The sequence below is a fragment of the Sceloporus occidentalis genome, unplaced genomic scaffold, assembly GCF_023333645.1.
Source record: "Sceloporus occidentalis isolate IW3139 unplaced genomic scaffold, rSceOcc1.0.p SCAF_6, whole genome shotgun sequence".
Classification (NCBI taxonomy): Eukaryota; Metazoa; Chordata; class Lepidosauria; order Squamata; family Phrynosomatidae; genus Sceloporus; species Sceloporus occidentalis.
In genome coordinates, this window is record NW_028316986.1 from 27610808 (window position 1) to 27627090 (window position 16283).

The following is a 16283-nucleotide window of genomic DNA, read 5'->3' on the forward strand; positions in this document are numbered from 1 at the left end:
CTTAGAAACCAAGATGATCAAATTGAGGCTATAGTACTTTGGCCACATCAGGAGAAAGCAAGATTCACTAGAAAAGACAACAATGACAAGAAAGGTGAAGGGCAGCAGAAAGAGAGGAAAACCACATACCAGATGGATAGACTCAGTCAGAGAGATCATTGGCATGGATTTGCAGGAACTAAGCACCAGGCTGTGGGAGAGATTTTGTATAGGATCCTAATGCCAATCAGGCTTGACAGTCCTGGGCCAAATAGGCAAATAGTCTGAGCTCATATGAGCAAGATGTTGCTGTAATTTCTCTTTCCCCCTCCCTTTGCTACCACTCTTCCTGGATATAGAAAGCCAACATATTGGGAAGAAGGCCAAATTGATCCATTTCCTTTGGTTGTTCTAGATTATTGTATCTATGAACTACCAACCCACAACAGGGAGCATGAGGTCCCACCGCCCAGAGACCATGTACATATACAGATGAGAGAGCTGGACAGTAAAGAAAGCAGATAGAAAGAAAATAAGCTTATTTGAGATGTGGTACTGGAGAAGAGTGCTTAGGATACTGTGGACAGCTAAAAAGACAAACAAATGGGGCCTTGAACAGATCAAGCCCGAAAACTCCTTGGAAGGTAAGACGATCAAATTGAGGCTGCCTTACTATGGCAACATAATGGGAAGATACAGATCACTAGAAAAGACAATAATGCTAGGAATGGGAGAGGGTAGTAGTAATTGAGGAAGACTGCATGCCAAACACCTCTGTGCAGAACTCTACAGAATTGTAGAATTTCACTTGGCCTCATTATGTGATGGAACCATTCCAAAGTTGTATTGTGTTTAATACCCAGGCCATGCAAAGGTTGCTGATGTCCTTAAATGTTCTGATTTATTAGATCTTTTATGAGTAGAATAAAAGATCACGTCACCTGCCAGTAAAAGAGCTGTTCATATCTTACTGCCTCCCGCTTTGCCTGAGAATTCCTCAGCCCTTGATTCAATGGGAAGTTAAAGCCAATAAACCCAGAGTTGCAATCCTGTGCACACTTACACTGCTTGAGTAGTGGATAGAAGGCCTGTTCAATACTTGTAACAGAACAAGATGGGAAAAAATGTTGTCCTTGTTAATTACTGTCCAGTCAGCTTCCATCTATGTCCTAGTCATCACACCCAGGCAGGGGTGTCACTAGGGATGTTCGAGGAGTGTGTGGTGTGGTGAGCATTGGATAACACCTCAGGGGGCGAACACCCAATGGGTTGGTTGCTGCCGTCTGTCCCAAGACCCCCCAGCTGTCATAGTATAGTCTTCCTCTTTTCCTACTGCCTTCCACTTTACCAAGAATTATTGTCATTTGCAAGAGCCAGTGTGGCATAGTGATTTGAGTGCTGGACTACAACTCTGGCCAGTAGTGATACATTTGCTAATAATGACACTGGTTATCAATGGATGGATTCCAGCAACGTAGTTATGAATACGTAAGGACAGGTTGCTTACCTGTCACTGTAGTACTTTGAGTAGTCATCTGTGAATTCACACAAATGTGTTATTCTGTGGAGGTGCAAGATAACCCATTTGTGTGATTCACAGAGATCATGACGAAGAACTTAAAGTTATGCATTAGTGACTGGTACATATTTATGTTCTGTATATATTCCATAGTCTCCCTAGTCACTGCAGTTGAGAGCCAGTGTAATGTCATGATTTGAATGCTGGACTCAGGAGAACAGGGTTAAATTCCCACTTCAGCCTTGGGCAAGTCACATGCTCTCAGCCTCAGGGGAAGGCAATGGCAAATCTTCTCTGAACAAATTTTACCAGGAAAACCCCACAATAGGTTCACCTTTGGGTTGCCATAAGTTGGAAATGACTTGAAGGCAAAGGCACACAACAACAACAGCGTCTTTTTATATGGATCATGGCATATCGTGATACAACAATTTTAACTGAGTCATCTTGGCTCTTAAAGAGAGTCCAAGTCTGATTTGCTCTAGGGACCCATTCATTTGTCATTTTAGCAGTCCATGGTACCTGTACAGCTTTCCTCCAGCTCTAGTGTTGCAGAGCAAGACATAAATATCAATTAATTATTAAGATCCTTGGTAGAAAAGTGGTATATATGTGTAAATAAATGAAGAAAGAAAAACATATGAAGAAAGATCACTTGGCTATGTTGCTTTATTTCTCTGGATCTGATCACCACTTTGGCTATATTTTCTCATAGTGAAGGTAGGTAAAAATTTCAGAACCAGCCAGGCAAGCCAATGGGAGTAAACTGCCTTGATAATAGTTTATAGGCCACTACAGGGGAGAGGAAGAGGTTCTCAATGGCATCCTCTTACGCTACACTGAACACCCCCCACCTCACAAGGAACTTCACTCACTGGTTGCTGCACTTTCTCCCCCCACCAGCTGTGCCACCTTCCCCTGCCCCTTGGTTTGCCATTTCTCCTGCCTCATTCTCTTTTCTTCCCCCTTCCCTGCCCTCCACCAGACAGTCTTTTACCTGCCTGAGGTTCAGCTCTTTTCCCTCCTTCCTGCCACAATTGTTTTTTCTGTATTCATTGAGAGTGCATCTACAGTGTAGAAATAATGCAGCTTGACACCACTTTAACTGCCATGGCTTCATTGTACAGAATCCTGGGACTTGTTGTTTTGTGAGGCACCAGCACTCTTTGGCAGAGAAGGCTGTGTGTGTGTGTGTGTGTGTGTGTGTGTGTGTGTGTGTATGCCTTCAAGTCATTTCTGACTTACGGCAACCCTAAGGCAACCCTATCATGGGGTTTTCTTGGCAGGTTTCTTCAGAAGGGGTTTGCCATTGCCCTCCTCGAGGTTGAGAGAGTGTGACTTGTTCAAGGCCATCTGAACCAGTCCAGCATCCACTACACAACGCTGCCTCTCCAGAGAAGGCAACAGACCTTTCAAATCTACAAATCTCTGGATTCCATTGGATGGAGCTACAGCAGTTAAAGTGGTGTGAGACTGCATTATTTCTGCAGTGTAGATGCGCCCTGAAAAGATGGAGGGAGACACTTTTTTGGGTACCTGGCCGAGTGGCACGTGTTGCAAAACAAAGCATTGTGCTACTGAGATTCCAGGAATCTGCCTTTCCATTTTACCAAAACACACCTGGCCCATGTCACCTTTCTGAAGAAAACACAACTATGGGTGGCTGGAGCTTCGAATTATAGCTCAAGGTGTGTGTAGTGTGTGTGCGTGCGCGCGTGTGCGCACACGCGCACACATGCAAAATGAGGATATTGCCCCTCCAAATAAGATTTCAATCACAATTAATGAAATTTTCCTTCAGTCCCCCAATTTCTAGCATTTCAGAGAGTAAGACACTGGAAATCGTTCATACCAAGAGCTGCCCTTTTTCTTTGGATACTTACAAATCTACCTCTAAATACTCATCTGGATTTATTGCTTTCCAGTCATTTCTGAATTATGATTACCCTAAGGTTTTCATGGGTTTTCTTGCAAGGTTTGTTCAGAGGTGGTCTGCCATGGCTTTTCCCTGAGGCTGAGGGCATGTGATTTACCCAAGGTCACCCAGTGGGTTTCATGGCTGAGCCGGAAATCCAACTCTGGTTTCCAGAACTGTAGTCCAACACTCAAACCATTACACCACGCTAAGTTAGTGCAGTGCTAGAAAGCTGGATGCTGGGGGGAAAAAAATCATGGTGGGGACAATTTGGGGTGTCAATGCCCTCACTTCCTCACACCATAGCTACACACCTAGGAAGCCCACCAGCTGCCACAGTCCTTTTCTTTGTAATGCATGCCGTAACTTGCTAGTTCTTACTTTGGGCATTGCTCCAATCTGACATCATTAGGCCTGGGGTAGGGCAGCACTGAGCTGCAGGGACCCAGAATCAAAGGTTCATATTTTATAGAGCCATTAGTGATAGAGCACATGGGTTGTTGTTGTTTTTGTTGTACTTTGTTGTGGCGCTAGAGCTCCCTAACAGAAAGCCAAATATCTCACAAAACTACAAATCCCATAATTCCTTAACCTTGAGTCATGGCAATTAAAGTGGTGTCAAACTACATTAATTGTGCAGTGTAGATGCAGCCATTGAGAAGGAATAGTAGTTGTCTGGCCACCCAGATGTTGTCAGACGGCAACTCTCCATACGCCTTGCTTTTGGGGAGCTAAACAGAAGCTTGGAGGGCTTCATGATACAGTACCCTCTCCTATCCTAGAGTAAGACCATCTCCTACATCCAGTGAACTCTGTGGGATTTGCTGCTAAGCAGAGAGGCATTACATCCAACTGAAGCAATTGCTTGCATTCAAATTGTTACAAGCATTAAAAAGTAGGGGGTATTACCCAGTCCAAGTCAAATTCAACAGGAATTTGAAAGTAAATTTCTCCCATTTAAGTAAATGGAAAAATGGGACTGTTAAATTTTGACTGGATTGTAACCTCCAAGATAATCCTTGGCCAGCTTTTGTCCCCCCCCCCCCGCCCCCCCAGATTACATATTAAACATCTTTCTAGTTGTTCCAGACCAAAGTTTGGCTGGTTAATTCAGAACTACTTAGTGCCTCTCCCCATCTCCTACCAATCCAGGGTTTCTCAGCCCTCTGACCTTCATATCTTTCCTTTATTCGAAAACACATATTGTTGCAACTCCCATCCCTATTCTGCATTTCTGCTGGAGGCTTCGTTCTCACTTTGGCCCATTAATTTGGTGCTTCCTTCACAAACTGCTTGCCCACAGACTGACCTTTAGTTATCAAAGACCCAACAATCTGCTGGTAAGAGAGCAACTCTGGAGATGGCTATAGTACCTTCAGAGATAAGAGGCAGAGAAAATTTGTAGCCCACTGTTCCTCCTTCCCTCTTAATACAGGGACAGATCTACTTGAAGGTGCCAGACTACAGATCTCAGAAGCTTCATCCAGTGTAGCCAATGATGAGAGATGCAGGGAGTTGCAGACTTTGGAAGGGCCACATTTGCTAAAGTGCATGCGCACATACATACACTTGTAGCCAAAATATTTGGTGTTACTCCTCTGCATCTTCTGAATATGCACCCATCTGCTTGGCACTTGTTTTCCTTCTGCTTTGACAACCCAATTTCTGGCCTTCAGTTCCAGACCATTCCCTCTTTCCAGTCTCCTTTGTTGGGATATCTGGTTTGCCTTGGTCGGTTGTCTTTTCAGACCTAGCAAGATATAGTGAACTGTGTTACCAAAGGTGGGCTATGAAGACTCCAGCTCATAAAGTGACCACTGGTCAGCCACAATCCTTCATATGTATACCTTCAGACTGTCATCTGTCAACTCAAGGTGACCCCATGAGTTTCATAGGGTATTATTATTATTATTATTATTATTATTATTATTATTAACCTTTATTTATAAAGCGCTGTAAATTTACACAGCGCTGTACATACAATCTTTTAGTTAGACGGTTCCCTGCCCTCAGGCTTACAATCTAAGAAGACACGACACAAAAGGAGAAGGGAGTGGTGGTGGGGAATGGGATCAGGTCCAGCAGTTCTCCACCTCCGAGGCCTGGACTAAGGCAGATGGACTGGCTTCTTAATTAATGGTTAAAAGGAGGCTTCCTGGGTCAGAGAGGGGCTAGCCTCTGGGAATGCTTCTCTAAACAATATAGTCTTAACTCAGTTTCTTAAGTAACAAATAATCAGAGGTGGTTTGCCATTGCCTTCCTCTGAAAGATACCTTGCAGTACCTGGCATTTCTTGTTGGCCCCCATCCAAGTTCTCAGCAGGCCTGTCCCTCCTAAACTTCCAAGAGCAGACAGGAGATGTAGGGTTGTTATAGGAATAAAATAGGGACAGGAAGAACCATGTATATACCCCATTGAGTTGAAAGCCAAGACATATCATATATTTCCAAACCTGGAGAGTGTCCAGCATTATGTATCTAATATGGCAGTACACACACACACAGCAGGGATGTATTGGTAGACTTTGGAGAATCCCAAGGTTTGCAAAAGTACAAAAGTGACAGGGCTGGAATTGCGTGTGTGAAACCCATGGACACACAGAAAAGTAAATAAAACCACTGCATGTCTGAATAGCTCACCTTGTAGTAAATACCGAGACACTGATTTTGAGATATCCTCAGGGACAAAAGCCCCATGTTCAGAAAACTTGTGTTCAATTCACATGCACAGTTGCATGTTTAAATGTTGAATAAATTGTAAATCAAGGCCTAAATTACAGCATAGACAGCCTTTAATTTTTGTTTTTCTCAGCTAAGTCACAGGTTTAGGGAACAAATTCACATCAGGAATGCATGGCAACATTTTGCTGCCAGCCACCTTATGTTTTCGCTGCTTCTAATATTCCAGCCCTGGAGGTCATTGCTTACGTGGTCAAAACATACATCTGATGAAACCCCCCATGGACAACAGGGGTGTTTCATCAGATTTGGTGAAATTCCAAGATTTAGCAAAGTTCAAGACATCTTTAGAAAAGAGGTCCTAAAGGAGACTGAACATGATCAGTGAGTGCAAAATGGTGACTGGCATTTTGTTTCAGCTCCCACTCGTAAGTGTAATTTCAAGACTCCTGCTTTCTCCCTTTCTCTACTTCTTCTATCCTTCTTTGCCTAAGACAGGAATGGACAAACTCTAAGGATTTGGGCCCATTTTTCCAGCTGCCAGATGTCCTGAGAAGTACCAACTTTTCAGAATGAACCCAGAAGTTCCCAGGTCACTTTTGGTTTTCAAAGAAAACAAAACATCATTGGCTAAAATGAAATGTTTAGCAAAACACTATGGCCCAAATCCTCTTGATAACTTGATTAGACCAATGGAATCAATATACAGTAGGTGCTTGGTATCTGCTGGGGTTTGGTTCCAGGACCATCTGTGGAAATCAAAATCCATGGATGCTGAAGTCCCATTATATACAGTAAAATGGCATCCTTCATATAAATTTGCAAATTCAAGATTGGTCTATGTTTTTGGAATATTTTCAAGCTGTGGATAATTGAATCCGTGAATAAGGAACCTGTGGAAATGGAGTGCCAACTGTAATTCATGTTAAGTGTTGACCCAACATTTAAATATTGCTTCAGGGTGTCTACAATAGTTGAGAGTAAATTAACATGATTCAGGCTCTTTTACAGAAGAATCCCTCTTGATGGTAAAATTGCCCATTACCAATTTATTTGAAAATAACATTCGTGGGATAAATGTTCTCCCTCTGAGGTTGATAAAACCACTCTGGTAGAGAGTGCACTTGATTTGTTCCCCTGACCTAGAAGATCTGCCTATGCTGCCCATCCATCCATTGGCCACCAGGAATGGGCACGTTTCCCCCCCAGCCTGCCCTACATCTCAGTGATATAAGGACAGCTCAGCCAATCACTACCATCTGTTCCACATCACAATGTAGGTTGGAATTCACTAAGGCAGTTACAAATGTGTAAAAACCTTAGTTCCATAGCTACATAGGGTCTTCGGACCTGACTTCTCCCTCCCCACTAACTGGACAGCAGCCTCTGTGATTAGTCAGTCAGGAATGACTAATTTCCGACCGGTTCCCATGAATGATCTCTAGTGTGGCAGGCAGAAACAGGATCCCTGTTACTATTCCTTCTTTTGCTGGAAATTGCTCATGCAATTCCCAATTGACAGATTCCTGCTGATTGCAGAGGCTGCTTTCATGTCCCTACATATCCCCTAAAGTAGGGAATACGTGTATGTGTCTAAGTTGTGTCTTCAAGTCATTTCTGATTTATGGTGACCCCAAGGCCATAATATCATGGGGTTTTCTTGGCAGGATTTGTTCAGAGGTTAGCCACTGCTTTCCCCTGAAGCTGAGAGAATGTGACTTGCCCAAGACCACCCAGTGGGTTTCATGGCCAAGCTGGGAATTGAACTGGCCTCCAGAGTTGTACTCCAGCACTCAAAACCACACCACCTCACTGGTTCTCGGCTGCAGCGACTAGAGATCATAAATATGAACCAGTCATTGATGCATAACTCTAGGTTATGCATTCATGGAATCACAGAGTTGGAAGAGACCTTAAGGGCCATCCAGTCCAACCCCCTATCATGCAGAAATACCCAATCAAAGCACCCCTGACAGATGACCATTTAGCCTCTGTTTAAACCCTCTAAAGGAGGAGACTCCGCCACACTCCGAGGAAGCATGTCCCACTGTTGAACAGCCACTGATAACCTCTGTCACTACTGGCAAATAATTTCTTTTTCAAATGAGCTCAGAAAAATTAGACCTTTTAAAGAGTTTATCCTCCCTCCCATTGTAATTTTAGAGGATCGGACAGTATCTCTCCCCTTTCTCAAACGACTTCAGGAGCCCCAGCCAATTACAATAATCTACTTGCTTGAATAATTGGGAATTATCCCACGGTTGCAAGTTTCTCTGGAATCCGTGGGGGCCATTGGAGGGATAGGTGACCCTGCCTGGAGACAGGAAGCTGAATGGCATGCCTCCGATTGTAAGTGACAACCAGGGATAGGCCCTTGCCAAGGGTGATATCCTGACATCAGAATGCCTACTCGGATGGCACAAGGCAAAAGCCTCTCCCCAAGTTAATAATGTATTTTATTTGTATTTTTAAGTTTTAACAAAACCACTTCAGAACTCAATCATACTGCCATGTAGAATAAAGAGCTTTACGTTTGCCTATGACCGAAGTCCACCTAATCCAGCAGTTGTCCTCCAGCAGCGGTCAACCAGATGCCTTCAGGAACCTCACAAAGAGGTGGTGATGGATGATGGTAGTCATACACTTCTTGGTGGACAGCATTTGCAACTCAGAAACCGAAGTGAAACCTGCAACAAAATGTTGCAGTGTGATGGGCTCCTCCTGCTCAGGGTACCGGGAAGCAGCTAGCCACACCCATCGTCCCCTTCCAAAATACTCAGTTGCATGTCTCCTTTCTCCTCCATTTCGGAGTTTTCCATTTCTGCCCCAGTTCAACTGACTCACCATCACCATTTAGCACACTCAGTACTGACTGGAATGTCTCAGCCAGAACCACAACCGTCCTAACATTTTTGTGTACTTCCGCAAACCTAGATACAACTGCTGCCCCTCTCGTGTGTGTGGATAATGCCATACTGGCTTCATAAGGTGCCGAGTGTTCGAATTAATATGCTACTCAGTGACACAGATGGAGAACTTCATGTAGGAAACACAAATCCCTTCCCCTAACTCCTAACCTGACAAGAAGGGGCATCATCACACTGTCCTATGTTATCAGGTGCCCAGCTGAATCATTCTGTGGTGCTTTGACAGCTAACTGTACCCCTTCTTCTTCCCCAGAAAACAGGGAAGAACAAAACATTCTCTGTTTCCTTTAACTGAACAGAAATAGTAGACTCTTCTTCCTGCTGGCCAACAATGACTGGCTTCCATAGGTCAGCAATTCCCCTCTCCTAGTATATAAGAAAGTGTAATATCTTTGAAAGTAGAATCCATTCTGCAGTCATTGTCACCAATAACTGTTGACATGTCTATTGTGTTTTTATTGAGAAATTCCTCATTTGTTCTCTGTTTACTACTGTCAATTCTGTTTTACTGAGCAATGTAACCAATATAATCAATTTCCATATCGCAGCTATGAAAACTTTTATGTCTCCTTAGTAACTTTGGTTTTAAAATTGAAACTTTGCAACCTTTAGCTTAGATGCAATATTCCTTACACCCACCTGGCATTAAGCTTTAACCACTGCTATTTGTTCACATTTTCCCCAGCTCTTTTATTTCACTACTATTTTGGACTGTAACCTCTGTGTACACAATGGTGTAAGGGACCATATAAATCATAATGCTCTAACCCACTAGTTCCAAATTTTGGTCCTCCAGATGTTTTGGGCTTCAGCTCCCAAAATTCCTGATTGTTGGCCGAAATGGCTAGGGCTTCTGGAGTTGGAAGTTCAAAACACCTGGAGGAAAAAAGTGCAGGAATCACTGCTCTAACCCTTGCTTTCAGGACAGGCTAACAAAATGGTATAACGCACTCTAAACAGGAATACACCAGCTTTATGTAGGCAGTATATTTTTATTGCATTCTTTTCATCCATTTCCTCAAGAGTAGGGAGGGAGAGGTCCTTTTCAGTGGTCACTTGCCTTTGTAACTCCCTCTCTAGAGAGCCTAGGAAGGCTCTTTGCTCTTCTTTATTCCCAAGTAAAAACATTCCTATTCTGTTATTACCATGCTTATAGGAATTGATGGCGATGGGCTTTTAATAGTGAGCTGTTCTGTTGATTTTTTTAAAAAAATACCTTTTAATGCATTTTAAATGGTTTTTATTCTACTGATTTTTGGTTTTAATTAACTTTATAAACTGACGTTTTGTATGGGTTTATGTATAGCCCATATCTATGGGTTATATCTGGATTAGGCATAGCGCCCGAGTAGAAAGGCCCTCCATTTTAATTGCTACCACCCTGGCCTTGGAGTGAAAGGAGAGGTGGCACTGCTGTACCATGCTTAGCCCCATAGGACCTCCCTCCATGAGGAACTCCTACCATTCTGGCCTTTGAGGGAGAACAACTGGCAGTATCTGCTGGATCTGATCCCCTTCCCCACTGCCATTCCCTTCTCCTTTTGTGTCATGTCTTTTTAGATTGTAAGACTGAGGGGCAGAGAACTGTCAATCAGCAAATTTGTAAACCACTCTGTGAGCCTTTGTGGCTGAAGAGCAGGGTAAAAATACTTTAAATAAATAAGGGTTTTCATCTGTACCAAGTCCTGTTATTAGGGGAAAGGCAGAATAATAGTTATTGCTTTGCTGTTATTTCCTAACTTAACACTATACTGTGCCACAGCTGATATTTTCAATTACTGCCCTCCCAGGCACCTACAGCCAAATGTGTAAGATTATCTGCCCGAGTGTGCACACCCATCTCATATTGATGTTGTCAAGAGTTGGGTGGGTTCAGATTAACACCCAAGACACAAGGGAGCTGCAAGGCTAGCCGTGTCCAGAAGATGAGCATTTGGGGCCCTGCGTGTACATGTAGGTACACTCCTCAGTCCATTCTCACACAGTGAACGAGCAGCTCAAATGACCTTATCATGGAAAGACTGACATTTCAAAGTCTGACTGGGTTTCACTATGCCAGGAGCCTGCTCCGTCTCCTTTTTTGTATCTCTCTCTCCTTGTTCAACCTTTATTCCAAATCATTTGTGCAAGTTAAATAGCACCTGTCTACAAAGAGACCTTTGGGGTCCCTTTCCCTTCCTTGTTCTCTATGGGGGGGAAGAAACATTCTTCACCAAACGTTCAGAGGGGAAATAACTAATTATGGGGAATATCCTACTGTGAAAAGATAATTGGTTAAACAGGAAGTAGAGGTTAAGGGCTTTGTTAAGAGCTTTATGGAAATCTCAGCATATGGTGTCAGACAGATCACACTCAAGTTGCTTGCCAACAACCTCAAAGAATGCTCTCAGATTAACAAAGCAAAACTTTTTTGTAGGCCTCATGCCAATTTCCTCAGTAAAGCCTATACATAACAACTAAGTGAGACAGAGGTTATGCTCAAGGTCTAGAATTCCTTAGACTATTGTAAAGCCTTTTTGAAAAACAAAAACCCAGTAGTAGATTGCCTCCACTCTAATCTTCTTGTAAGGCTAAGTTTAAAAGTCTTCTAGTTTTACATGGAAGCTTTTAGGTGAGTGACATCCAGTGTTGTAGCCACCAGGCACTCTTAAAATTCGGAACTAATTTTTCACCTCTATTTGACCATTTTTCAATAGTACTGTTGGGGGAAAACATGACAGACACAGGATTCATCAACTGCAGTAAAGAACCGATGAAAGAAATTCATTTCATCTTCCTGGCATTTCTATATCATCAGCACTCTTTGTATCTTTTATCATACAGTAGTCCAAATCTCTATATTAATGCCAAGCATATTATTGGTGTGTTCTTAGCAACTGGTTACATGAACGTTGTTTTTCGTTTGCCTTGTTTTATACATTTTACTGGAGTTCATCTTCTTTTACTTTTTCATCCATTGGGAAACTTCCTCTTTTAAAACCAACTTTCATTCTTTCAGGCTAGTTTTGCACAAGTAAGGAGTATAAACTTCACTTATTGTTTGCACATCTGTCCCAAACTGTTATTTCGGCATCATTTTTATAGCAACATTATGAACGAACAATGAGATGTTTATTGTATGCTTATTGTATTTTATGGATGTTTTATTGTTAGCCACTTCGATCTTTTTGGAGAATCTGGATATAAATAAATAAATAAATAAATAAATAAATAAATAAATAAATATTATCTTTGCTGCTTTACCAAATTCTCATTTTATTTTCCTGTTTTATCTTAATAACTCTACCATAGTTTTGATAAAGGAGCTAAACCTATACAAGGCAAATGGTACATGCTGAGTCTTCCTTATCCAAAATGCTTGGAACCAGAGATGTTCTGAATTGTAATATTTGTTGTGGGGAGGGGTTCAAAATATCTGTAATTTGCATATACTTACATAATGGGATATCTTGGAGATGGGATTCAAGTCCTAACACGAATTTCATTTCTGTTTCATGTATACCTTATACACATAGCCAATATTTTAAATAATTTTGTGCATGAAACACAATTTGTGTACACTGAAACATCAAAAAGCAAAAGTGTCACTATTTCACCCACCCATGAAAAAACGTTTTGGTTTTTGGAGTTTTGGATTTTGAAATTCTGGATAAGGGAGACTAAATTTGCCTAGTGTTGGTAAACTGACAATATAAACATTAAATCTAAAACAGGATCCTTTGAATTAGGTGGTGCAACAGGCTTAGCTTGTTTTTAACGCTTTCAGCTGCCTTCTTCTAGGGAAATATTTTCCAGCAGCAATGAATGAAGTACAAAGAAAATGCACCATTTTTATTTCACTTTTTATAAACCTGCTTCAAAGTAATTCTAGGATTCAAACCAGCATATCATAAACTTTGCTCAATTTAGTGTGGATATTAAGTTATAAAGGCCATTTTGTCAACAGGTTAAGAGGTCTGGAACCAGCATCAAGAATATGACAGAATTATCATCCATATTAGGACCAACAGGATTAAAAGCAGACTATGCCATGTTAATTCTTCAGGAGTGCTATTAAGTTTGAGAGCATCTGAGATTTTTAATAAGCCTTCATGCCATTTGATGTAGTTGCATATGCTCCATGGTGCACACAGTGTAAGAAACCCTAAGAAGCTAAAGGTCTGGTGTTCTAGTTCAACTATACACACCACCTGCAGCTTTCTGACACTGAAATAACACAGTGCCCAGTAGACTCTGTTGTGTTAGACAAGCAACTATACCCTTCTACTTTTAGAATGCAAAATACATCCATTTAAGAATCAACACCATGAATAAAAACCAAATAGGATCAATTATGATACAAGTAATGTTTTATACTTATGAACAGACTGACATGCAGCAGCTTCACAAAGTTACAGATACCCCAAGCATCACAGAGAATGTTACAACTTCGTTAAATGGAGTAGGGTACAGGGTTTGGTAAATAAATAGATCTTAAGCGAACTACATAAACTAACTGTTCAGGTGGTGCTTACAGATCATAAAGAGCACAAGAGAGGAAAGCAAAACCAAAACCTATGAAGAAGCTCAACAGTGCTATCATTGTGAGGACGCAAGATTAATGGTGACAGATGGGTTTTCTACAATGCCAAAATGAAACATATTCAGACAAAGCAAAAAGACACCCTTTTTTTAAAAAAAAACTGGGCTATTACTTCTCATCCCTTTGGGTTCAACACAATTCTTTATATTAAAGGATTAATCCAGATCAAGCACAACAGCTGACCTTACTTTGATCTTCCTTGTTATGTAAGCACATAATACTTTTTATTCTTTGACTTTGAAAAGAAAGGTATAGCTGTGATGTGGGAACAAGTAAGAAGTTAGATTTACTGCAACTCTACTGAGCAACTTTGGCAGTTACAGCCAATCAAGCCAGCTGAATAGAGATCAACCAAAGATTGAGCAACTGGGATTAGTGAGCACTTTTGGTGGAAACTATGCTCCAATCAGCAGTGTGATGCCTGTCAGAAATCCATGCCACCTGGCAGGCTGTTCCACATGGCAACCTAAATCTTAGGCAACAGCGCATCACATACATCTCAAAATTTTCACAAAGCTGCCATAAATGAATAGGAACAGTTTACATTGGTGTTAAGTGGAAGGCGGGGAACCCACCACTTCAACACACTGAGTTGCCACTGCACCTAAAGTGCTCATAACCCAGAGCTATCTGAATATCAAGTTGCCATCACAGAGCTACTAGTCTGTCATTGTTACACTGTCAATTACTTTAAGAAAAATATCTCACACTGAAAGGCTATTTGTAAATAATAGGCCTTACTTCTGAATAACATACACACAGAGATAAAGCATTAGGCTGCTTGTTACTCTGAATTTAATTTGCTTCAGATCTGCACATCTAGTTACTGGCCATTTCAAACCAAGCACAGCAAACAGTGGTGGTAAGTAGGCATTAAGAAGAGAGGGCTGATTTGGAAGTAAGCCAAGATATAGCTTAAGATCACATTTCAACAGAACTGATGGTCTGCAGATAAGGCAAATACACATCCCAGAAAGCTGCTCTGTGGATTGAGATTAGCCGAGACTACTCCAGCAATAAGGAAGTCCAACTGTACTCTTTTATATAAAGAGCAATAACCAAGATATCTCAAGGTGTTCTCTGCAAACCGCCTTACGTCATCATATGGGAATGAGACAGGACCGTATATGAAATGGTAGGGCAATTAAGTTTAACTTAAATGTGCCACAATACAGCGTTTTAAGAGAACAATTATGAGTCATTATAAATGTGTTAAGAACCAATGCCATATTTAACTAGATACATTTTAAATTATTTAAAAATTGCAACCTCTTTTTAACAAGCCATTGATAAAAGTTCTCTTCGTAAAGAATTTAGGGTGCGCAACTTGTCCTTGATTTTTCTTTTTTTACTGTCTTGGTCTGTAAGAATTTGACAATGGAGTTTAATCTGATTTCTGACACGGTGGTGAACACAATGAATCTTGCGATCTAGTGACAGCCTTCAAATTATACTCTGTAGTTTTTTGTGGGTTTTTCGGGCTATGTGGCCATTTTCTTCCCGACGTTTCGTCAGCATCTGGAAGATGCCAGCCACAGATGCTGGTGAAACGTAAGGAAGAAAATCTTCTAGAACATGGCCACATAGCCCGAAAAACCCACAAAAAACTATGGATGCCGGCCATGAAAGCCTTCAACTTCAAATATACTCTGTTTGATTCAGCATCCCTTTCTCAAAAAGAAGGGATATTTCTATCCACAGAGAAGACAACCCAGGCTCCAGCTGAAAGAGTGAAGAACAGGTGATCTCTGCCAATTCCTCCTTCCCCAACAACTTTCGGTACTACTTCCCATGCTGTTCTAGAAGGTTCCCCAATTCCCCAAAACAGCATTTGGAAGAGGCATAGAAAGAAGGAGAAAGGCTCACCACCTTGCTCCAGTAAGAGAATCTTATGTTCGGTAGTCTGGTTCGAAGCCATTAAGTACCAACACCAACACATTTCCTCCCCAGAATGAGGGAATAATGTTGATGTATTAACATTTATTGTGGAGTGAAAAAAGAGAAATAAGGTATGCTGTCAGGTGGAACCAAGTAAGATATGGCAAACGAAAATGCAGAACAATGATTCATATGGTATTCCTCCATCAGGTATAAGAGGCAAACTTTGGCATCCAATAAAACAGTTTAGATCAGAAATATAGGCACTTGCAGCCTGATGCTGATATACATGGATCTAGCTCATTTAACAGTACACTTATCACCCCTCCTGTGAAAAGTATAAGACAAGTGCTGGCAATAATTCAGTTCCTTTCCCCCTCTTCCTCCTTGAGAAACTCTTTGTTTCTACAACCTCTGCCATATATACTCAGTAGTCTGAAGAGCACCACTGCATTTTTCAGAAATCTTCAGTAGTACTTTTGAAGATGCCACAGGTTACCTTCCACCAACATGTTACCATGCACTACCACCTCCTTTTGCTTATTTCATCTGCAGTTCAATTTTTCTCTATAACATCTTGGACCAAATTAATTTCAAAGTGACAAGTCTTAATATGTGCACTACCAACAGATAATTGTTGTTTTAAACCAAAGATTGCAATACAGACATAGGTTCTTAAGCTCTTATAGGTCAAAGACCACAGGAATATACATATCAAATAAAAACAAACAAGCAAACAATATTTACAATTCTAGAAGCAAACACTTTTTTTGTCACTATGTCCTTTCCGACAAAATAGCACCTC